At 46.4% G+C, this 24,749-nt stretch overlaps 1 protein-coding gene across 2 annotated transcripts in view; it reads left to right on the forward strand.

The window, feature by feature from the left end:
• The first annotated feature begins 449 nt into the window (after positions 1 to 449).
• The window catches only part of CLDN14 (claudin 14), a 68,942-nt gene continuing 44,642 nt past the window's right edge, over positions 450 to 24,749 (forward strand). The window contains exon 1 of one of the 2 annotated variants that reach the window (XM_061192868.1): positions 450 to 539. The gene's annotated coding sequence lies outside the window, so the exon portion shown is untranslated. Of the gene's footprint in view, positions 742 to 24,749 lie in introns of both variants that reach the window. The other variant, XM_061192867.1, reaches the window with a different exon arrangement.

Consider the following 24,749-nt stretch of genomic DNA (forward strand, 5'->3'; position numbering starts at 1 on the left):
GCAGTCCAGTGGTTGAGACTTCCCCTTCCAATGCAGGGGGTGAGGGTTCTACCCCTGGTCCGGGAGCTAAGATCCCACATGGCACAGGGCCAAAAAACCAAAACATAAAACAGAAGCAATATTGTAACAAATTCAATAAAGACTTTGAAAACGGTCCACACCTAAAAAAACTTTTTTAAACGAGTGAAAAAAGGCAGAGAATAGAGGAGCAGCGAGTCGCTCTCTGAGCGCCTCAGTTTGGAAGCTGGGGCTCCCTCCACCCCAGAGGGCAACTCCAGCCCCAGCAGATGGGTCCCTCGGCCCTCCCTTGGGGGGGGGGGGCGTTTTCACACCCCTCCCGCCAGCTTGTGCTCATTAATCTTCCCTGTTCTGCGCACACCTGTGAACCTGAACTGCAGTATGCAAATGTGTTCCCAGCCGGAAGGCAGTGCTCTTTGCCGAGCGGTCAAGGGCGTCTTCGGAAGAGAGCCTTGTTCTCCAGGGTGGCGGCAGCGGCAGCCGCGGGACAGGTGTGGCCTGCGCGGGACCCAACCGCAGCGGTAATTCCACTCCGCCGCCTCAATTAGTCAATTATTCATCTCGCGCCGCGCGCGTGCAGGGCCACCTGCGGGCCGTTGAGGCCCCAGTGCTCCGGGACTGCCCCGGGGCTCACGACCGCTTCCGAGGAGGGAACGGGGCGCCACTGTACCCAGCTGCAGACCCATGAACGGCCATGAGCCGGGGTGAAGCCGCCCAGGAGGGGTGAGTTCGGGTGCCAGGGGCTTGGCCATCCCAGGCACCTCCTGTGTGCATCCAACTCAGCCGGGGCGGGGTGGGGTGGGGGGGCTTTTCTCTCTCCCAGCCTCGGGTCATTTAGAATGGAATCTGGTTCAGGCTGGCCCCAAGGAGCTCACATTCCCCGGGGTGCCCCAAGAAGTAGGCTGTGATGTAAGAGGGGGCTCCCTGGCTGTCACAGGGCGGTCAGTTGAGCAAAGGACAGAAACAAGGAGCTCATGCGTCTTTATTTCCCTTACGATATGGAAGAGGTCTCAAACTTGTGTGAGGCTTCCTCTCCCAAAGCAAGTGATGTTGGAATTTTCCTGTAGGTGGAGAGGAGGGGGAGTGTGTGAGGTTTATTAAAACGTCTTAGAAAGTCTGCAACTAACTCTCAAAAAGTACACACACACACACACACACACACACACACATCTTCAGAGAGAGAGACTCACAAAAGATGTACATCCTAAGACAAAAGAAACGACTTATATCAGTGGATACCAAAATAACCATCGCAGTGACACCATTAAAAACAAAACCAAAGACCTGTGCCCTTGGCCAATGCCCCCTGTGGCACATTCTACTGGGCATTTGGGCTGTCTTTTAGCATTTATATAGAAAGTTTTCGTATTTTGTGTTAATTTGTTTTTGAGGACTTTCCTGGTGGTCCAGTGGGTAAGGCTCTGCACTCCCACTGCAGGGGGCACAGGTTCGATCCCTGGTTGGAGAACTAATATCCTGCATGCTGTGTGGCACGGCCAAAAAAAAAAATTGTTATTGACAAAACTTTTTGCCATATTGATCATTGGCCCTTAGAGAAGCTATGTAGTGATAAAAATGCTTTAGAGAATAAGCATAGTTTTATTTCTCCACATAAGCCAGAAAGCTTCCTGTTATTAGACAATGACCTCTACAAAACTCACATTTCCCTTTCTTCTTTGGCTGCTGGGAAGCTGAGAGCTAAGTTTTGTGTTTGCAATCAAAGCAGATTCTTTTAGAATTAAGACTCAGATATGATTATTTCCATCCTTTTGTCACTTGGCTTTTGTACTTTCACACACACACATACCTTTTCAATAGTTTTTTTTGTACTTGTGACTTTTAATGCAAGTTCTTTCAAATAATCTTTGAAAAAATATATGGTCAAGGTAAACGTGAAGAGCTCAGTGCATGGTGAACCCTCAACAAGCACCAGCCTGATTAATTGACCACAAGGGAGGAGGTATTCTTTAGAAGATGAAAAGCTCTGTCTAAACTGTTCACTTCAATGTTCTCTACACCAGTCTGTTCACTTCTAGTTGCCCCTCTCTCCCTAACTGGCACCAGCATTTGCTTAAACCAAAAATCTAGAAGCCACCCTGTTTCCCTTCTTGGCCCATTAGCAAAGCTTGTCAATTCTATCCACTTCTCTCCTACCCCACCATCCTCGTTTAAGGAATATATGTCTCACCAGAACTACAGCAACAGCTTACCCTCTTGCCCACTTGTAATCAACTTGCCACAGGATAGTGTTTTAAAACGTGTCACAGGCTTCCTTGGTGGCACAGTGGTTAAGAATCCACCTGCCAATGCAGGGCACACGGGTTCGAGCCCTCATCCGGGAAGATTCCATGTGCCGCGGAGCAACTAAGCCCATGCACCACAACTACTGAGCCTGCGCTCTAGAGCCCGCGAGCTACAACTACTAAGCCTGCATGCCACAACTACTGAAGCCTAGAGCCCATGCTCAGCAACAAGAGAAGCCACTGCAATGAGAAGCCCGCGCACCACAACAAAGACTAGCCCCCGCTCGCCACAACTAGAGAAAGGCTGTGCGCAGCAACTAAGACCCAATGCAACCAAAAATAAGTAAGTAAAGATAAATAAAAATTTAAAAATAAATAAATAAAACCTAAGTCACGTCATGTCCATCCACTGCTTAAAATGATTCAGTGGCCCTCCATCCACTTAGAATAAATGCAAAGCTGCTTAGCGCCACCTACAAAGTCTGACCTGACGTCATCTCTCCAGGTGCATTTTGGGTCATTCTCCTCCACCCAACCTGGCCCACCTCACATGGCTTCTGCACCTGGCCCCCTCCTCCCCCAGCTCTCACCTGCGCTGACTCCCTCCTTCCCCTCCTCTAGGACTCGACCTCAAGTCCCTTCCCCAGAGACACCCTCTTGAACCTCGCTGCCCCCCCTGCTCTCGTTCATGCAGAAAGGGATGGGATTTCATGGGGTGGTGCTACCCAATGTCCAACATCAGTGGGAGAGATAAAAGCCATCATTCAACTGGACCCCATGTATTTTCTTTTGAGAACAAATCAGTTGTATTTAGATATATTTATAAAATACATATAAACACACACAGTTGTTTGCTTATTTCATTACTTATATTTCCCACTAGACCTTAGACACCATGAGTACAAGAACCTTATCTGATTTATTCACAAGTGTATGTTCTCATTTGCCACAGTGCCTGGCACATAGTAGGTGCTCAACAGATGTTCTTTTTTAAAAAAATTAATTTATTTTATTTGTAATTTTTTTTTGGCTGCGTTGGGTCTTCATTGCTGTGCGCGGGCTCCTTCTAGTTGCAGCAAGCGGGGGCTACTCTTCATTGCCGTGCGCGGGCTTCTCATGGCAGTGGCTTCTCTTGTTGCGGAGCACGGTCTGTAGGCACGTGGGCTTCAGTAGTTGTGGCACGTGGGTTCAGTAGTTGTGGCTCGCGGGCTTGGTTGCTCCACGGCATGTGGGATCTTCCCGGACCAGGGCTCGAACCCATGTCCCCTGCATTGGCAGGCGGATTCTTAACCACTGCACCACCAGGGAAGCCCCCTCAACAGATGTTCTTGAACAGATGAATAAATGATTCAGAGCTCATTCTCGGCATCCCTTAGATTGATACGAGTAGCAACAGAGACTCATATCAGTTTGCAGTGGGATCAACGTAAGATGTCTGGCTCCAAATCCATGGTTAAAAGCTCGGGTCGGAGAGTTTCACAGGTCAGCCACCCTCCGTGTGTGGGGTGGAACTGGGAGGGACACAACTGGGACTTCTGCAGCCTTTCAAGTGGTGCTGGTGGTCAGGTGCCAGGGGCTTCCTCCTGCTTCTATTTCTGCCCATATTTGGGTTTGAGTGATGGCCACAGTTCTAGGTCCATGAATGTCTTGGTTCTGGCTGGGTTGCACATGTGAAATAAACCTGCCCATGCAGACTATGGAAATAAATAGGTTTTAATAGAAGTAGCTTCTTTGGAAATGTAGCATCCTGATTCTGATGCATGTGTCTTATTGGACCACCCGAGAGACCCACGACCTGTCCTCCACGCTGTGACAATGGTGAAACTGTGGTGGTGGTTATTTTCCCTTTTTCTTGCTAAATTTATGAGTGTTCCTTGAATCCCCCTTAATGTTTGCCCCAATTGTTTAAGTTTTGGGTACAGCTGGGGTTCCAGAAAAGGATTTGCCACCAGGTTTAAAACATCTTTGGTTGATCTATAAGTGTTGGAGTTTTGTATATCTCTGCCCAACGTACTGTGAAAATTTTCCAACACACAGCAAAGATCAAAGAATTAGTACAATGAACTGTCTGCCTGTAGCTAGCAATTGTTTACATTTTGCCATATTTGTTCTCTCTCTGCATAATACACACTCACACACACACACACACGTTTTGTTTCATTTTTCTTATCCATTTAAAAGTATATTGTAAACAATCATGACACTTCACAATAAATGGTTCACTCTCTGAGAAACGTTTTCCTATCTATCCACAATACCATTAACTCACCTATTAAAATTCACTTTAACATCATCTACTATCCAGTTCATATTCAAAATTTCCCAATTGCATCAAAAATGTCTTTTATAGCTGTTTTTTTTTTTTCTCTCTTGAACCAGGATCCAATCAAAGGTCAGCCTGTTGGTTGGTGTGTCTCTCTCAATCTAGAACAGTCTCTCAGCCTTTTTTATCATGGCTTTGACTTTTGAACTGCCTGGTCCAGTTGTTGTATAGAAAGCCATATTCCGGATTTGTCCTGGCTGTGGATTTGTTTTTGGTTAAACAAGGTTAACAACCTTGTTTAATGTACATAGCTGGGTCTCTGCCAATGGTCAATTTCCTCAACATATGGTGCTATGCGGGTTTATTTATAAACTGTCTCCTCCTAGAAAGAATTGAAGGCCATTTACAGTGAAACAGAAAGTCTGTTGAATAAAAGAAAATGTTTTTAGTGTGTAGAAGGATGGTGGAGGGGAAAGAGGGGGCCAATATGCCATAAACATAAATTAGTGTTGTTAGCGTGACGAGACGTGAGATTTAACTTTGAGTTTCTGGCTGCCAAAGCACAAATGAAAAAAACAAGTTAAAAAAATCATCTTCAGGAAATATGAACTTTACTCACCCTAGATTTATAAAAATAATTTGTCCCATAGATCCTTAGACAAATGACATCAAACAAAGTAATGAGCAGCTCCTTTAATATCTCCATAAAATGATTCAGGAGTATTCTTCACTGAGCTGCTTCTGTAATACAGACGGTCAAAGCCGGGGACACAGCATTAAAATGGAACTCGCTGTAGTCATTTTTTAAAGTGAGTCCAGTCTAGGTACATTGATGTCTGCATCTAACCTAATAAAAGGAGAGAGCTGGCACGCCCTGAGGATGGGTGGGTTGCCCGGCCCTGACTCTTGTCCTCAATTCCCTACTGTCTCTGCTGGCCACTCCACGACAGGTCCTCAGGAGCAGGCGGGTCTCAGCTGGACCCTCTATCCCAGCTGGACTCTGGGGGCAGAAACACAGCAAGTGTAAGGCTGGCCCTCTGGGATGAAGCTGAAAGCCTAGCTGTGGGTTCCCCAAGATGGACAGCCCCCCGACATCTGACAACCTGTGCGCAGCGGTAGCCGCAGCTTAATGTACAAGCTCCGCCAAGATTTTCTGATAAATTTTTTTCCTTCTGCTTGAGTGCCCAACCAGAGCTCTGAACAGCACCGCCATGCTGCTTTCCTCCCTCCCCGGGAAAATGTTTAGAGAAGCTGTAACAGTGAGGCTGGGTTCCCGTTCATCCCTCTTCGTGAGGAGGGAGGGCCTCAGTCTGAGCCCCTTGAGGCCATCCTGCCTCCACCTCCAGCCAGGCCACCAGGGTGAGTTAGCTGTCAACCTGTGCGGTTTAGTTTGTCCATTTGAACTTTGGAAAGTGTCTGCCAGAAAACAAAGTGCATGCTCTCTCACATGATAATTTTGCAATTACATATTATATATGACATCATAAAAATTTTTGGCAGTAGAGAAAAAAAATCCCCCATGATCCCACCACTTCTGAAAATCAACTAAGGCACTTGCTCAGGGAGACTGTCCATTCTCTGTCACTGTATGTGTTCATTCTCTTCTACAATACAACTTGTGATTATACATGTATTTATACTTAGATGTATATGTGTAAACACATCTATATTTGTATTCCTTTCCAGCCTTTAAAGATATTTTTAATATTTATCATAATTTGTATATAATTTTGTACGGTATCTTTTCTCACTTAATTTGGTATCATGTGCTTTTTTTCTATTACTGCATCGCCTTTACAGAGTCATTTTTAAAAAATAGATAAGTGATTTTCCATTGGATGGATGTACTGCCATTTAATTAACTGCTGCCCTATTTTTGGACAGTCTATTGTTTCGCCCCTCCTTTTCATCCTGCATAAATCACACTTCTATGGCTATAATTATATATACAATAAGAGCATAGCTTCCTGCTACACTTCCTGGCTTGGGATGGTTCAATTCTGCCGTCATCGGCGGGGGAAAGTGATGGCATTTCCTCTTGTTGTGACTGGCTGAGGTGCAGCCAGCACATCTAAAGGTGTATCATGTTATTGAAATATAAGTGTTGGGAGAGGGACGAGGACACGGGCCGTAGCATGAAGGAACCCAGAGCTGGGTGGCATCATGAAAACGGGACACTGGGGCTGGCGACGGCAGATAAATTAGAGTCTGCTCGCCCCTGGTGTAGGACGTTGGGCAGGCATGACCATACCTGCACTTGGCCGGGAAGGAGTCTGTGGGTTGTCTTGGTGGGATAGCGCTCTCATGATCCGTCTCTCTCTAATGCATTTGCACCTAATGCACAATGTATATTCAGTTAGAAGAGGGACCTCTGGGTGTCAGCCGCAGTGGAAGATGTGGTCCTGTGAATTGCCCGGAAGCCATATGTTTATATCATCCTGTGCTTGTCAAAGCACTTTGAAGTTCATGATCTTGCTCTAGCTCCCCCCGGGGGGTTGTCCTGTGTTTCTATCATAACCCTTTTCACGGTTGACCTGGTGTTGTATTCCTACGTCACTCCCACGCCTCCCCCAGGACTTCGGGATTGCTAAAAAGCAGGGATTGTGTCTTTAGAGGATTAATTTTCATCAGTATCACTTCCAATAATATAATATAAAATTATGCATTTCCATTAATAGAATGGAAATTTTTTTGGAAAGAAACACTCACCCTAGTAAGTTGAACTACTACTCTTTTTCTGTGTTCACCTCTGGCCCTGGGTTACATGTGCATCTCAGGTTTTACCAATTTATTACCATAGTACTGCTGCCCTGGTTTCTTCTGCTCTTTGTCTGGCTTAGTCTGACCATCAGTATTTTCCCGTGATGGCTCAATGTCTATGGAACCATCATTTTTAAAGACTCCATGATACTCCAGAGACAGGCGGGTCTTACTGAACTCTCCCCTGTGCTGGACACAGAGCTGAGTCCACGACTGTAAGCTGTGAGCATCTTCAAACACGACCTCAGCACACGGGGTATGAGTGGGTCGTGCCCCATCTCAATACTCCAGTACCTAAGAGGTGAACTGCACTGGGAGCAACCCACTGCATGGCAAAGGGCAGAGCCCTCCCTGTCCCTCTCTGCCCAGCTGGACTCCGGCGCCCTAGCTTCCTTCTTCCCACACTTGCTTGGGGAAGGTGCAGCCAGATGTGCAGTCCCGCCTGAGATAAGCCCCGCTCCATTACCGACCAGCCCCTCCGAATGCGTTTTCTGGACAGTTGGTTGCTATGCTCTGGAACTTCAGACCATGCTGAATTTACTGGTTTTATGGCTCGGAATTTCAGGAGCAACACCACAGATGTTGAACGTGTGAGTCTTTTGGTGCTAGTAAAATAAACCTTAATCAAACAGGGGTGTTGTGACTCAGAGGGTTCAATAGCCCTGAATACGTTATGTCAATCACCAATACAGATGTGGGGAGTTGAGTCATCGGGCAGCATGGTAACTTTATATGGTCAGAGAGCCAGCTGTGACTATTTAAGGGGGGAAAACCCTTTTTTATTTCTAGACAAATATAGTTCTGATCATAACTTAAATATTTTCTTTAGTCAAAATACTGATTTCTCTTTCTCACTGAATTCTCCAGAGAAGTCCTTGTGTTTTTCAGCTCCACCACATGCAAGGTTAGATTAGAAGCTCACTTTTGAAATAAGTTCGAAGCACATTTTTTTTAAGGCTAGCATTTTATCCTCACAGATAAAAGTCCTCCCCACCCATCCTTGCTGTGAATGGAGTAATAGTATCCCCTGAGGGCTCAGAAAATCCCCGGTGCTGGGATGGAGACACTGAGGTTGGCTTATGTCAAGGTCACATGGTGGCTTCTGGGCAGAACTTAACCTGCTGACTCCTGACCCAGTTGCTAGTATGTTAACACTCAAGCCTTGTAATCGAGCAACGCTTTTCAGAGAAAATGGCTTTTGTGGCTGGGCAAATGAATTTTGGTGGGAAAAAAGCATTTTAATGTAGTTTTCATGGCTGCCTGGAGGACTTAAAGGCAACAATGACTTTTCCATGAATTATTTTACCTACTTCTTCCTGGGCTTATAAATAAAAAGACCCCAAGAAACCCACGTTTCCTCATTTGTAAAAGAAGGGAATTAGACTCTGTGAACTCTAGGTCTTATGGATCCTCCCATAAAAAAACAGTAATTCTGTTTTTCCAGAATCCATTTGACTTAGGAATACTAAACCTAGACGTAGATGGACATAATGTAATATCCGTAAGTGCCATGTGTTATAATGAAAAGCAAAAGATTATTGATTTAATTTTTTAAAAGTATATTCTAATTGTGTAGGTATTACAGAATATATTCTCCTTAATTGCAAAGAAAAACAAACATTACAGGGAAAAACTACAGTCCACTCAGACACCCCACCCCCCAATCCTAATTCCCTCCTGCTTCTCCTAGAGACTGTTATCGGTTTGGGATACATACATAATAGAAACCTTTTAAAAATGCATTTACAGCCAGGGGCTCTCATATATACCCCTAAAATACATATAGTATTGTTTTTAGTGTTTTTTTTTTTTTTAATGTAAGTTGTTTCACATCTTGACTTTTCAGTCAGCAGTCTGTCTTGGAGATCTTTCCATGTTCATGTGTATAGATTTAGCCCTTATTTCTTTATTTGGGCTGTTGGAAGGTTTGCTCTGGTCTCCCATCTCCCCTCCTCCAGGCTGTCTTCCTTGACTTCACCAGGTGCATCTAAAACATAATCTCCTCCCACTGTTTGAAAGAGCGCCCCCTTCAAAGCTCTGTCAGCCATCAGCGGCGCTGGGGGCTCTCCCTGCCCCTCCACCTCTCAGAATTCCTCATTCCCTCACACTTCCTGTCACCTACATTTGTATGTGTTATCACGTGGATTTTACTTACGTTTTTATCGTCACATGGACTTCCCTTAATTATAATTAACCTAACCCTAACCCTAACCTAATCAATATTTGTTTCTGTGCTGTCTCCTCACCAAACTACCTCTGTGAAGACTAGGGGATGTTGATGTTTATTGATCCCTGCAGCCATGTGCAAGGTCTGGCACACAGTAGGTGCTCGTAAAGGAGGGCTGGCCTGCCCGAGGCGGGGCATGTGGGAGGGAACTGCCCCATAAGGTGAGGGAGGGAGAAGGCAGGGTTGCCGCAGACCCTCCCGTGGCCAGGATCACCATGCGGGGGGGCTAGTCCCCTCAGAGCCCCCGATACACTTTTTCATTAGGGAGACTGAAGGCTGCTTCTTCCTTTGCAGAACAGTCTGTGGCTGAAATGGAATCTGCAGACCAGTTCCCACAGCGCTTCTGCTCCTGTTAAAAATAAACCCGACTCTATCTAGGAGGGTTTGTTTTAAAAAAAAAAAAAAAAAATTCCACATCCCTCCCAAACCTGCCTTTGAGCAAAAGCCCGATGCAAAGACTTAATCTTTAACTGAAATGCAGGGTGCAGCATAAACTAATAAAGGCAGTGCTAACCTTTTAAATCTTCCTATCAAAACCCACCTCCCTGGGAGTCGCCCGCTCAGGTACCTATTATTCTGGGTCCATGGGAAGGGAACAGTTAGCTGGCATTGCTCTGACACTAACATAATATCAAAACTGTACAGCAGTATTTTGCTCTGCATAAAGCATGTCTTTATATTTATTTCAGATGTCGGGTAATGCTAATTTTCTAGGCTAGCAAATATAAATAAGAAATAAGAAAAATATTATGGGAAAATTTCTAGATCTCATATTTCACATATCAGGTGATGTTAATTTTTTAGATTAACAAATACAAATAAGAGATAAGGGGAAATATTAAAGTAAGTCAGACACAGAAAGACAAATATCATATGATATCACTTATATGTGGAATCTTAAAAAAAGGGTACAAATAAACTTATTTACAAAACAGAAGTAGGGTCACGAATGTAGAAAACGAAACTTATGGTCACCAGGGGATAAGGGGGAAGGGATAAATTGGGAGATTGGGATTGACATATACACACTACTATATATAAAATAGATAGCTAATAAGAACCTGCTGTATAGCACAGGGAACTCTACTCAATACTCTATTATGGCCTATATGGGAAAAGAATCTAAAAAAAAAAAAGTGGATATATGTATATGTATAACTGCTTCACTTTGTTGTACACCTGAAACTAACACAACATTGTAAATCAGCTATACTCCAATAAAAATTTATTTTAAAAAAGAGATAAGGGGAAATATTATGGAAAAATCTCCGTAGTTGTTGATTCCTCAGAACCTCACGCAAGTTATCAAGGAAGACTGTGATTACAGGGGTGCATATATGGGATAAGGGTTTGAATTTTTCGCCTGCAGGGGAGGTGGGAATGAGATGAGGAAACAAAGCAAGCTGTGCATTCTGAGTTAGCAACCTCTATTAGACATAAGTACATATCAGGGAGTTTTTTTCTATTTAAGAAAACCCTTTGTATGAAAAGATACATCCTTTCAAACATGATTAATATGTCTTGCCTGGAGCTTTCTACTCAAATTATTTGTAATTCTAGTGAAGAGGAAGCATTTCTTTCTAGCCAAAACAGCCGTCTGGATGAATACAAATGAGTTTGTAAAAGGCTTGTGTTACTAACGGGGTAAACTCCGGCAGGTGACCTTCTTTGTTTGAGTTCTGTTGTTGAAGGCTGCTCTCAGCCACAGCCTGGCTTGCATTCTCTTTGGGCTAGATGGATGGAGGGCCATGGCAACGCTGAGGCTCACTCTGGAGCACATTCGGCCTGTGGCAGAGATGGGGGAGAGAAGGAGAGCGGAAGCCATTTCCAGAAGCTTCCACCGCTTCCAGAACCTTCTGCCGTCTCCAACATGCAGGTTATTTCACTGAGCAAAATCGATTTGCCAGCGGCCAACCTGGGTCCCAGGGTGAATCACTCATCTCCAGGACAGGACAGGGACAGATGCTCCCTGCATGGATGCACAGCTCGGGGGACCCACATTCTTCAGGGTCAACTGATGGGGAAGGAATCCCAGCTCAGCTCTCCAGCGAGAAGCAGCCAGGAAGAGACCTGCAGCCCAGTGGGAAGAGCAGAAACCGGGAAGTAACTAAGTTGCCTTCTTTCTGAGTAGGGAAAGGTTAAAATGTTCCAGGAAGAAGAGCTGCCTAGCACTTGGCTTCCCCAGTGCACATAGGTTAAATGCTTGAAATCAGATTTGTGGGTTCAAATCCCACTCAAGCTGTGGGACCTGGGCAGTTAGGTTCCTCTCCAGCCTCCCTTGCCTTACCTGGAAAATGATGGTAAATAATATCAATAGTACTTGCCCCAAAGGACAGCGGTGACAATTACATGACTTAAGTGGGGAATACTCTTACCGCATTGCCTGGCACATGTTAAAGATGGAAGAAATGTTAGTTTTAATTATATTTCCTTTATGAGTAAGTTTATCATTATTAGTTACTCATCTTTAGCAATAGTTAAAGGGAGTGATAGCTAAAAAAATTTACCTCCTGGGGTTGAGGCGAGAGAAGTTGAAAACCAAGGCTGATCTTACGATATTGACAACATTGTGTCAAACAGTGAAGAGTAATAACTAATATTTTAAAAAGCAAAAATTTTTGCTGGCCCGTTCGAGTCAGTTTAAATGATAAAATTGAACTTTTCTCCACTGATTTTTGCTATCTCAGCTCTGCGTCAGACCAGTGTCTGGAAAAGAGATGTCCCAGCGATGCGACAAAAATCAGGTGTCTGAGGATGCCTTCTAAAACCTGAGCTTAAATGTTTGAAGCAGCAAAAATAAGTGCCCCCCCCCCCAAGTAACAGAAAAATAAGCAATGAGGGGAAAAAAAAAAAAGAAATTAGGAAATTAAATTGAGGTGTCCTGGTAAATGCCTAAGCAGTGACTATTACTTTTTCCTGCCAAACATGGTGAACTGCTTTTTCTCCTGTTTTCTCCCTAGAGAGTGAAGAAATTATTGCATGATAAGTCATTTATCTTCAGTGCAGGTACAACAGGATATAACCACATATTACCCAAAATGGGGAATTCACGTCACATTATTTTCCATCGGTGAGTAATAGACGGGAAATGGGAAATGTCACTACAAGGCTGGCTGGCCATCTGGTCAAAGCCTCTCTATGAATACGGCAGCTGATCTACATGGAAATATTAAAGCAACAAAGTCCGAATCTGTTTTGCTTCTCCAGGGAACTTCAGTTCATGCATGGAAGGAAGGCAATAAAGTCCAATTATTCTGGATGGGGCTACACAAGGCATATGAAAATTATCTCATGTTGGGTAACTCTAAAGCTAAGTGTTTTTTAAAATAGCCATCAGTCACTCCAAGTAACAAAATCAAACAAACTGATCAATCTCTGAGGAGCTACCCATTAATCAAAAGATGGTGGTGAGATGTTGGCAATTTTTCATTATTCCACGTGTAATATTTTACGTCTGACATGCTGACAGGGTGGTCCGAATAGGTGAAATTATCACGTCCAAAAGGAAGGACAGTTCAGCTTCGTGTGTTGGACCGTCTATGCATTGCCTGTTGAATACGGATCCCCAAGTTTTCCCTTTTAAAGTGTTTGCTTTCCTCTTACTTGGGGTGCACGGTCCCTGTAGGTGACAGTGAGAATAATAAGGGGCTCTTACTTGGAGCATGGGGAAACCCAGTGCCTCTCTGGTGGCCCTCAGAGCCAAGGTTCTGCCCATCAATGTCCCATGTCTCAGGAGGTCAGCGGATTGGCCCCGCCATGCACAGAAGGAGGCTGTCTGACTTTGGAGGTGAGATGGATTGTACTACTCAGTAGGTGATGATCAGACCCACAGGAGAGATTAGTTAAAATCAAACTGGAGTGAAGTCTGTCTCAGGTATGACCGCTCAGGCCAACCTCACGAGTGTGGTTGCCTGGCTGGAGTTAAAGTTGATTTGAATGAACACACCTAAAAAATAATAATAAAGTCCTTCATCTGTTTTTATTTTTTCTACCTCAGTGAAAACACAAACATCCCAACGGGTCCCTCTGGACTTTCAGATCTCTGAGTCTTTGGTCAAGTCAGTCCATTTCTCTAGGGCTCAGCTTCATCATCTGTGAAATGAGAGTGAACGCTAGATCAGGGGTGGCAGGCTAGGATGGTGGGCCAGACCCGGCCCTCCGCCTGTTTTTGTAAATAAAGTTTTATTGGAACACAGCTATGCCCTTTGCTTCTGTGTCATCATGGCTGCTTTCACACTACAAGGGCAGAGTTAAGCAGTTGTAACAGAGACTGTGTGGCCAGCAAAGCCTAACATATGTACTGTCTGGCCCGTTACAGTAAGAGTTTGCTGGCCCCTGGGCCAGGTGATTCCCACAGAGGCTCCTTCCAGCCCTGAAATCTGTGATTCTGAGAAGAAGGAAAGAATAGGAGGCCTTTGGGTACCTGAGTGGAAGGGACAGCACTGAGGAGAGGAAAGGTCAGAAGTGGAGGCTGCATGGGCCAAAATAAACATTCCTTTTCCCTCGTGATGTTGCTTCCCTCTGGCCCACAGGCCATGCTTTGGGGGCCCACAGTGGAAGTGGGGCGGGGCACAGAGAGTGGCCCCAGCTCACGTTTTCAAGATGCGACAACCCTTTAGCAGCAGACAATTCCCAATAAGGAAATTGATGATGCCAGGGGCTCCCCACACCTTCCAAGGGCCTGACCCTCCACGTGCAGGACAGTGTGCAGCTGGGGGTCATACTGGGGATCTTGTGGGTGGCACCTCATCAGCAGGGCCTGATTCCACCCCGAGGGCATCTGCTCTTGTCTGCTTTGCTCTGGGCACCCCACGTGTGGCTGCCAGACCTGGCCCAACCCTTCCCAGCCTGTCACTTGTCTGCTCAGGAAGTCACCGCTCAAAGCTTCTGCCAAGTTTCCCCCTCAGTCTGGCCTCATGCCAGTTTCTCTGTTGTTCCCTGCCTTCCCTACCTCGGCCTGGGGGCTCCTCGCCATCCTCTGACCACCTCCAGCAACCCCCTGACCACTGTGCTGCTCCTCCAGCCCCAGATCCTCCTCTTTCTCCCCACCCTTAGTTTCAATGTCTTCATCCCTCAAGGCTCAGCTCAGTGTTCACCTCCTCCGTGAAGCCCACCAGTCTCTCCTGTCCCCCCAACTCCCCTAGCGTATTTCAGCAGACCAGCAGCTGTGCACTTCAGTTCTGTCTCTATGCACAACCACATGCCCTTGACGTCAGGGTCTCCGTCTCATATTTCTCTTGAGGTCACAGGATCGGGCCTTGACTAGGAGTCAGTGCTTAATTGATTCTCGAGTGGTCTGGGCAGCCCTGCCGAGGAGGGCCTGGCGTTGACTCTCCACGGGAGGGAGGTAACTGACCGGCATATTTCACGGAGCTCCTGCGTCTAGGTGGAGGGTTCTGCTCAGCTGTGTAAGGCCCACAGAGCAGCTTCCGAGGGCAGCAGGAGATGAAGAAGGCTCTCAAAAGGCCCAGAACTCCAAAGGCGTGAGTCAAGGTGGCCCAGCAGCCCAGGGAGGGCCAAAGCAGAGGGCACCTTGCATCTGTGCCTTGCGTCCCCAGCGTGCACCAGAATGACCTGAGAAAGGGTGGGCGTCCTGGACCCTCACTCACCCCGGGTCCCAGTTCCAGTTCTGCTGTGTGTCACAGCCTGGTGCAGGCGACGTGGGACAGGACGTCTCCACACGGGTCCTGTTTCCCGTCCTACCAAGTGCCTACTGGTCCTGCCAGAAAGTGGCCAGTGGCTGCATCTGAATGTGACATTTGAACGCCAAGTGGCTGCATTCGCCCTAGTGGGCCCAGGTCCAGCAGGTTCTGGATATACGATCCTGGCTATTGCATGGCACCAGGCAGACCATTCCCCTGGCTGCTGGGCCTCCACCACGGTCATGTGAAGCCTCACCTGAGGGGAGGGGGGCCTAGTTCTCACTGTAACTGGCTCTCCTATTTCCCTCGTGCAGGGTAAAATGCAAGGCAGATGAATGTTGCCAGCAGCTTGCACTGCTGAGGAAGGGGGAAGTGGGGGATGGAGCTACAGGAGGATTTCTTGTGCTCGTGGAGGGCAGTCAGGCCCCGGTGTTGAGGTCACGTGCCTCCCCATTCTGTCATGTTACCGCTCTACTGTCCTGGACGTAATGCTCCAGGGGCAGCAGGATTGGAGCATCTCAGAGCAGGCAATCGAGTGAGGGGACCTCCCTTCCCATGTGTCATTTGGGAGGGTGCCTAATCCACTTTCCACCTAAACTGGGAAACTTCCTAGATTATTTTCTGAATCATTAAAGTTTAAGTCCTGAGTTCAGTCCCTCGTTTGCAAAAGTTTGGGTGAACACAGATATCTAAACAATTTAGCTTAAGAATGTTCCTTTTGGCACACACACACACACAAACTCACACACACACACCATTTATCTGTGTCCAGATGAAGTTTCAAGAGATGGATCTGTGCTTTCCGAAACCTGATTTCCTGCAAGATGTGCAGGAAACCAACCTATTATTTGAAGCCTTCTGTTTGCTCTGTACAAAGGCAATGAAAAGAAATACACACAGAGGGTGACAGAGACTGTAGCCCTCACGTGTGGGGGATACTGGGTGTGCTCAGGCTCGTGCCTTGCTCCCTGGAGCTGGGAGGGTGGAAGCATCGAGTAGGGAGAGGGTACATTCAGGACAGTGAGTGACACTGGACGGAACAGGGTGGGGAGGGGGACGGTCCACGCCGAGTGCCCTGGTTGGTCTCAGGCTTGGTCTCTGCAATGACATGGGTGTCTGCCCACACCATCTCGTATGTGTGTACCATCTCATCTCCCCCTTTTCCTTAGCAAACTCCTCTGCTCCCAGGAAGATCACGCACGAACACCAGGGATCTGTGGCTGGCGGTGCCGGGGCGGTAGAGGCAAGGTCCTCGCTGCTCATGACCTAGTCACCGAGATCGACGTACTCCCTGTTTGTCGGGGACCCAGCAGATGATTGAAATGGAATGGGAAAAAGTTATCTCAGGGTAAAAGCTACACTCCTCTCAAACTTACCTTGAGTCCAGAAGTTTGCAAAAGAGAGAAATGACAATACTTCCCTTCAAATTGGAAGTTGTGGTTTGTAATTTATGTGTGGAACTCCGGGGGACAGGGCATCTTCTTGCACTGTTCTCGGGTTACCTTCCCCCGCGCATCTGTCTCCTGTTCTCTGGAAGGGACCATATATCACAGCGTCCTCCAGATGCCATCGCATGGAGTTGGTGAAATCCAGGGCAGCCGGAATGGTCAGGGCTGCATTTCTGTCTCCAAAGGGGCTGGGTTGGGGAGGGGGGAGTACGGGGCCCGGCTTCTCCCGCCTTTGCCTTTGCTGGCCTTGGGGCAGGAATGTTTGCAAAGCCCTCACCCCATCCTGGGGAGCTCTCAGTGTCTCCCAGAGTTAATAAGTGAGGACAAGGAGGACGCACGTGTGCCAAGCCAGGATGCACAGTTCAGGTTTGAGTCACTCCCCTGTGGTCCTGATGCGCTTTATTTCAAGACGGGCTCTGAGCCCACCAGGGTAATTACACATGTTCTCGTATAGAGTGGGGTCTGGAATTGGGAAAGAAAGGCCAGGCTGGCTGAGTGTGGGGTGTGGCTGGCTTGATTATATTGGACGTGAAAAGAAGATGAATTTTCTAATAAGCGTAGGTGCCAGTGAGCCCGCCATTATCTTAGTTTGGGACTCTAAGATAATTTATCCACAGGAGGAATGCAGAGATTTTGCTGGGAGGTGCAGGCCTTTATTTTTAAAGTTTAAGGCACGAATAAATTTCCTATAATAACTTGATAGGGATTTTTTAGCTGACATTTCACCATTGATAGAACATTCTAAAGCCTAAGAGCTTTAATAAAACACTAAATATTCTCCAACATGATTTTTTAGTTGGGAAATCACGACAATGCTGCCGGTTCCCTTGAGAAGTAAGGGACGGGGAACTGGGATGACAGATGCATTCCTCAGTCCTTACCCTGCTTCTCCCCCATCAGCCAGCCTGGGGCCCCAGCCCAGCACTGTCTCGGCATCAGGGCTGAATCGTTCTCTCCAGTCAGCATTCCAGCCCCCGACTCCCACCCCCAGCAGTGACCACCAGCTTTGGGCCTCACTGCGTTACTCCCAAGACATCTGCCCGCACAGATGCACCTCTGATGTGTGGAAGATTATTTCCTTGGCCAAAAAAAATCCAACCCATTTACAGGACTCGATTTCAGGATTTTCTTGGAATGTTGTGAAAATCTGTGTCTTGGCCATGAGAACATTCAGAAGTAGAGGTTTGTGTGGCTCTTGTTACAGTATGGTATGTCTGTCCTAAATAGATACTCGGCAGGCCACCGAGCTCTCCTCGCCTGTGTATCAGTGAGCTGGCAAAGGAGGGAAACCACCTTTAGAAAAGGTTCCCACCCACCCACTACCTTTGTTCTTTTCTCCAAGCGGGTACCAGAAGGGGCCATGTGATCCCCCCTGCAGCTCCCAGAGCCAGCCGCCAGCCACTTCCACGGCGGAGCTCAGATGCTGCCAAGAGCCTGTTGCATGGCCTGGTGGTTTAAGAAGAAGCTGATCTTTACAAAACAGCCTCTGCTTTCAGACATTTTGTGGTCATAGCCAAGTTTTTAAATCTTTGCTACTCAGCGCCTATCCCCCCAAAAGGTGGGCTTTTCTCTTCCCTTCTGAAATGGCAGCTTTTCAAGAAAGTCTGGCCTTCCCCCAAGTCTGGCCACTGCCACGCTGGGCCTTCCGCTCTGCGCAGCTCGAAAACTGAAGTGAGCCGCTGCTCAGACCACAGCGTCTGGCCTTCCACGATCCCGCGAGAGTCGCTCTGCAAAGCCTCATCCACGGGGAGAACGGAGAAGAGGGTAGTGTTGTAAGAGACATACCAGCTCCCTCCTGCCAAACGTCTAAGAAAAATGCACAACTTGTTTTCCATTCCCTGCCCGAGTGCCACCAGAGGCTCCTGTGATGGCACCATGTGGGCTGAACAGGCCTTGGAAAGAGATGTTTTACTTGGGGTCATCGTGGCTTCTGGTGGGTTGTTAGGATGTGTGGAGTCTGCAGCTCTCGTGAGTTGACTGGTGTCTCCCCAATCACAACCTGCGATTGCGACCTTGTTTGGTAACAGGGTCTTTGCAGATATAATTAAGATGAGGTCATGCTGGAGTCGTGTGGGTCCTAATCCATTGACTGGTGTCCTTAAAAGAAGAGGGAAATTTGGACTCACAGACACACGGAGGGAAGACGGCCTCGTGAAGACGGAAGCGGATATTGGAGTGATGTGTCTACCAGCCAAGGCGTGCCAAGGATGACGGGCGACCACCAGAAGCTGGAGGAGGCGAGGAAGAATCCTCCCCTAGAGCCTTTAGAGGAGTGTGGCCATGCTGCCACCTTGATTGCAGACTTCCAGCCTCCAGAACTGTGAGCAAATACAGTAAGTCCCCTACATACGAACCAACCTTCAAGTTGCAAACTTTCAAAGATGCGAACACGCGTTCCATCAACATCAGGCGTGAGTGAAATTGCAGCTTGCCCTCCGTCTCCTATTGATGACGACCCTTCCGCCCTACCATCTCCCACCTCCTCTCCCTCCTCCAGTCAGTAACTCTTCTTGCCTGTTCACTCGATGCCAGCCCCTGGATGCCAGCTGTTGTACTGTACTACTGTACTTTTCAAGGTACTGTACTGTAAGGTTAAAAATGTTTTATTTTTTATGTATTATTTGTGTGGAAAATATTATAAACCTATTACAGTACAGTACTACATAGCCTATTGTGTTAGTTGGGTACCTAGGCAAACTTTGTTGGACTTACGAACAAATTGGACTTACAAACGTGCTCTCGGAATGGAACTCATTCGTATGTAGGAGATTTACTGTAAACGGTTGTTTTAAGCCCCCCAGTTTGTGGTCATTGGTGACGGCAGCCCTAGGAGACTGCAATACCATCTCTGATGTCTGTGGTTCTTACAGCTGAATCACCTCCTCCTATGACCCTGTACCCGGTGAACTCTGGTATAAGTACTGAACCGAGTAGTTGGAAGTAAGGGAGAAGCTGCCACACCCGGGTAAAAATGGGATGTGTAACCAGTGTGGTTAGTATCTTCCTTTCCAGCAGCTGAATTGGGGAGCGATCCTCATGGTATAAAGCTGGTAGAGTTCAGAGATCAGAATTTGGACCCAGGGCTTGTCTCTTACTGGACTTGGTGGGAAACCAGAGAAGCTCATGGCTTTTCCTTATAATGACTGGGAGAGAAATAGCCCAGAAGGGAAAAGGAAAATAAAAAATAAAAATCGGTTTTGTCAATGTCAAAGTTGCATTGGTTGGAGTTATGATCTTTTCCTACGAGAAGCACTTCCTCAAGCCCCAATTTGTACCCCTGTAAAGAGGCTTCTCGGTGCTGGTCTGGTATTAACTGTGTACCTGTCAATCTTCCCCAAATTTTGGTTAAATGTGGACAGAGACTATATTTTATCTTTGCCTTACTCCCTAAATGCATCTACCAAATGTGACACTGGTTCTCAATTAAACCCTTCATTGTTTTTTTTTTTTTAATTGTTTCAAGGACTTTATTTTTACCTTTTATTTTTAAGGATTTGTTTATTTATTTATTTTTTATTTTTGGCTGTGTTGGGTCTTCGTTTCTGTGCGAGGGCTTTCTATAGTTGCGGCAAGCGGGGGCCACTCTTCATCGCGGTGCGCAGGCCTCTCACTCTCGCGACCTCTCTTGTTGCGGAGCACAGGCTCCAGACGCGCAGGCTCAGTAGTTATGGCTCACGGGCCCAGTTGCTCCGCGGCATGTGGGATCTTCCCAGACCAGGGCTCGAACCCGTGTCCCCTGCATTGGCAGGCAGATTCTCAACCACTGCACCAGCAGGGAAGCCCAAACCCTTCATTGTTGAATTAAAGTCCTGGGAGCAAGAGTACAAGAGATTTTTTTAATCATTTGATAAGATGAAATTTGCAAAGTCATATCATTTTTTGAAATTTTTGAAATTTTGAATTTTGAAAAAGAGGTGAAATTTGCAAAGCACAGGACTAGGTAGACTGAAAACCACTTTCAGACCAGAAACGGAAAAATTGGGGTAACTGTATTAGTCAGAAACAGAACCCACAGGATGTGTGTGTATACACACACACATGCACGTGCGCACACACACACACACACACACACACAGACAGATATTTATTTTAAGGAACTGATTGGCTCACATGACTGCAGAGGCTTGGCAAGTCCCAAATCTACAAGATAGGCCATCAGGCTGGAGGCTCAGGGAGGAGCTGCAGTTCAAGTCCAAAGGCGGTCTGCTGGCAAAAGTCCATCTTGCTCAGGGAGGTCAGTCTTTGTACTATTAAGGCCTTCAACTGATTGGGTGAGGCCCACCTCCACGATGCAGAGCAATCTGCTTTACTCAAAGTCCACTGATTTAAATGTTAATCTCATCCAACACACACCTGCACAGACACATCCAGAATAACATTTGACCAAATATCTGGGCTCCATGGCCCAATCAAGTCAATACATAAAATTAATCATCACAGTAATTGTCTGGGTACTGTTTCTCAGTGGATGTGCCATTGATGTTTGAGGCAGAACAATTCTCCACTGTGCAGGGAAGTCCCATCCATCGTGGGATGTTTAACATCTTTAGTCCCTGTCCACTCAACACCCATCATGTCCCCATCATTGTAACAATAAAAGTTGTGCCCGCACGTTTCTGAACGTCCCCTCAGGGCATCTCCTGCCCAGGCCGGAGGACCACTGATTGAGATGGACTAAGTGGTAACACTGCAGAAATGTTAGCAACATCAAGATGAATGGTAGGTTTCTCAGCTCTTGATGTTCAGACTTCACATGGATACGGCCGTTGTCTAATCCAAACTTTTTCTGTGAAGGGCCAGATAGCAAATATTTTAGGCTTTGGGACCACATGGTCTTCATCAGAACTACTCAACTCTGCACGGGTACGGCAAAACCAGCCACGGACAAAATATATAAATGAATGAATGTGGCTGTGTTCCGAAAAAACTTTATTTACAGACACTGAAATTGGAATATAATTTTTCATGTGCCATGAAATATTATTCTTGACTTTTCCCCAACCATTTAAAATGTGAGAACCATTCTTAGCTTGCAGGCAATCTGAATTTAACTTTTACTTTTATCCCCCATGAACTCATTGTGTGTTCAGCTAATAATTGAATGAAGGCTTCAATAAATGTTCATTGAATTGAATGAAATGGGAATTGATCAAATACAGTGCTTTTCAAACTTTATTTTTATCAGCAGAAACTTGGAATTTGAATCTTAGAGAAACCCCAATGTTTGAAACAAATGTAGTATTTTATCAGTAAAATTTTACTTTATGAGTTCAAATGGGTAACATTTGTATATTTTGATGGATACAAAAATCAAGGGGAGAACTTTCCTGGTGGTGCAGTGGTTAAGAATCCGCCTGTCAGTGCAGGGGACACGGGTTCGAGCCCTGGTCCGGGAAGATCCCACATGCCGCGGAGCAACTAAGCCCGTTCACCACAACTGCTGAGCCTGCGCTCTAGAGCCCGCGAGCCACAACTCCTGAGCCCGCGTGCCACAGTTACTGAAGCCCGCACACCTAGAGCCCATGCTCCGCAACAAGAGAAGCCACCACAGTGAGAAGCCCGTGCACCGCAACGAAGAGTAGCCCCCGCTCACCACAACTAGAGAAAGCCCACGCAGCAACGAAGACCCAACACAACCAAAAATAAATAAATTTTTAAAAAAATCAAGGGGAAGCTCCAGATGGCTGTGTCAAGATGCTCTTTGATTAAACTGTCCAGATGATTGAAAAAGGAGAGAGAGGGAAGTTTCTTTTCCAAAGCAGAGCCACCGACGATATCTAATGGTGGTTTATATTCTTACTCATAAATATAGAAGTCAGACAAGAAGCATCAAAAACCTTGAATAAATGACAAATGCAATCTCGTGGTTGGGCATGTCACAAGGTGTTTTTACACAACGGGCTCCTATGGCTGTGAGAAGGTTATAGCTCTGCTCCCACAATTTTACGTAACTGGATAAAGGCAAGTCTGAATTTTTAAAAGATCAATGCAGGAGATAGAAACTTCGGGCCCCTGGCACATTAGCAATAAATGCAGATCCCTCAGAGAAATGCTGGAAGAAGCTTGATTCCCAGGAGGGCACAAAGAGAAAGCAAAAGGAAGCCCAATTTAACACACAGGTGGTCTCCCATGTCTGAACAGTTCATGTGTATTTGAGTATCTGAAAGTTTATGATGTTTTTATTACAGTTTTTTGGTAATTAGAATTTTGTTAATATTTTTTAAATTGTGGTAAAATATATGTAACATAAAACTTATCATTTCAGTCATTTTTAAGTGTGGAATTCAGTGACATTAAGTACGTTCATATTGTGTAACCATCACCACTGTCCATTGTCCAGACTTTTCATCATCCCAAACAGAAACTTTGTAGCCATGAAACTAACCTATTCCTCCCTCCCCCAGCCCCTGGCAACCACTACCCTACTTTCTGTCTCTATGAATTCAACAATTCTAGCTACATCATACACATGGAATCATACAGTATTTGTCATTTTGTGACTGGCTTACTTCACTTAGCATAATGTTTTCAAGGTTCATCCATGTTGTTGTATGTATCAGAGCTTTATTCCTTTTTAAGCCTGAATAATATTCCATTGTATGGATAGAACACATTTTGTTTATCCATTCATCTATCAATGGACGCTTGGGTTGTTTTCACCTTTTGGCTTTTGTGAATAATGCTGCTATGAACATGGTTGTTTGTATCTGTTTGAGTCCTTGCTTTCAATTCTTTGCGATATATATCTAAATTGCTAAATCTTATGTTTAATTTTTTTGAGGAATCTTCATACTGTTCTCCACAGAAGCTGTACCATTTTATATTCCCACCAGCAATGTCCAAGGGTTCCAATTTCTCCACATCCCGACCAACACTTGTTTCCTGTTTTTTGATTTTGTCTTGTTTCCCATGTGAATCAGGAAAGTTTTTAAATAAGATTTGAGTTGTGTGTTTGCAGCCCCTGAAGCACTTTCATGTCACTTTAAGTTCCACAGATTAGTTCAAAACCTGGTGCTGGTTTTTTTTTTTTTTTTAACCCCCTCTCAGAGTTTGTGATTTAAGAGTAAGCCTTCCTTGACTTCACTCTAAGAAGTGACTGGGATGATTGATTTCAAGCTGGAGGTGAGACTGGGAAAGGAAACAGATATCTCCATGCGAGGGCTGGTGTTCAGAGCCCACGTGGAGACCAGCCACCCACCTCTTTAGGATCAGGTTACATGAGAAATCACTCGGTCCTTCTCCCTCTCTCTCCCCGGGTCTCTCTCTTTGTCTCTGTCTCTGTTTCTGTCAGTCTCTGTCTCTCTTTATCTGTCTCTGTCTCTGTCTCTCTCTGTCTGTCTGTCTCTGTCTCTCGCTCTCCCCCTCGCTCCCCCAGGCAACCACGGTAAGTCAGACTTCATTTCCCTGTTCTGCCTTCACGGACTCAGCACCAACAATGCAGCGTTTAAACTCTAGACTCCAGTTTAGAACATTTTACATCAATAGCAGTTTGGGGTCCGTGGAGTTTAATTCAGGTGGACTCCGCTACGAACCAATCAAAACCGTCACCACTTCTGGGGAAGTTCGTGGTGGATGCTGGGGCCACTGCGGGCGGCCGTCTCCCGGGCTTTCTCGCCTCTTCCCCACTGCAAGGTGGTGTGGAGCCACCTCCAAACTGCTGCGACTCCACTGCCGCCCGGATGGGGCTCTGCGGGTCGCGGGCCCTGCAGCCCACACTCAGCTCTGCAAGGCTGCGGCTCTGCTCTGGGCAGTGCTGCCCCACCGCACGCGGGTTCTAGCCCTCAGGAGGCTGCTAAGGTGTAGAAGCTGGGGCTTCCTACTCCAGGGGAAGAAAATGTTCCCTCCAAATAGCCTGAGGTTGTGATGGCTCTTTTGACCTCCCAAGTGCAGCTCCTGCCTCTGTTAGGGGCTCGTACCAAATGCCCAAGGTCCAGACTGAGGAGCCACTTGTCTGATAACCTCCTACCCCACACCTGCCGCCCAGCTCTCCCCCCGAGATGCCAGGGGAATGAGTGCCCCTGCCACAGGATGGGTTCCCTGCCTCCCCAAAGCTCCCTCTCTCCTTCCAGCCACAAGGCTCATGACCTCTTCTCCATTCTGGAGTATATTCCGGTGCCCAGGAGGCATGGTCCTAGGACCCAAAGATCG

Source organism: Eubalaena glacialis, chromosome 6 (assembly GCF_028564815.1).
Source record: "Eubalaena glacialis isolate mEubGla1 chromosome 6, mEubGla1.1.hap2.+ XY, whole genome shotgun sequence".
Classification (NCBI taxonomy): Eukaryota; Metazoa; Chordata; class Mammalia; order Artiodactyla; family Balaenidae; genus Eubalaena; species Eubalaena glacialis.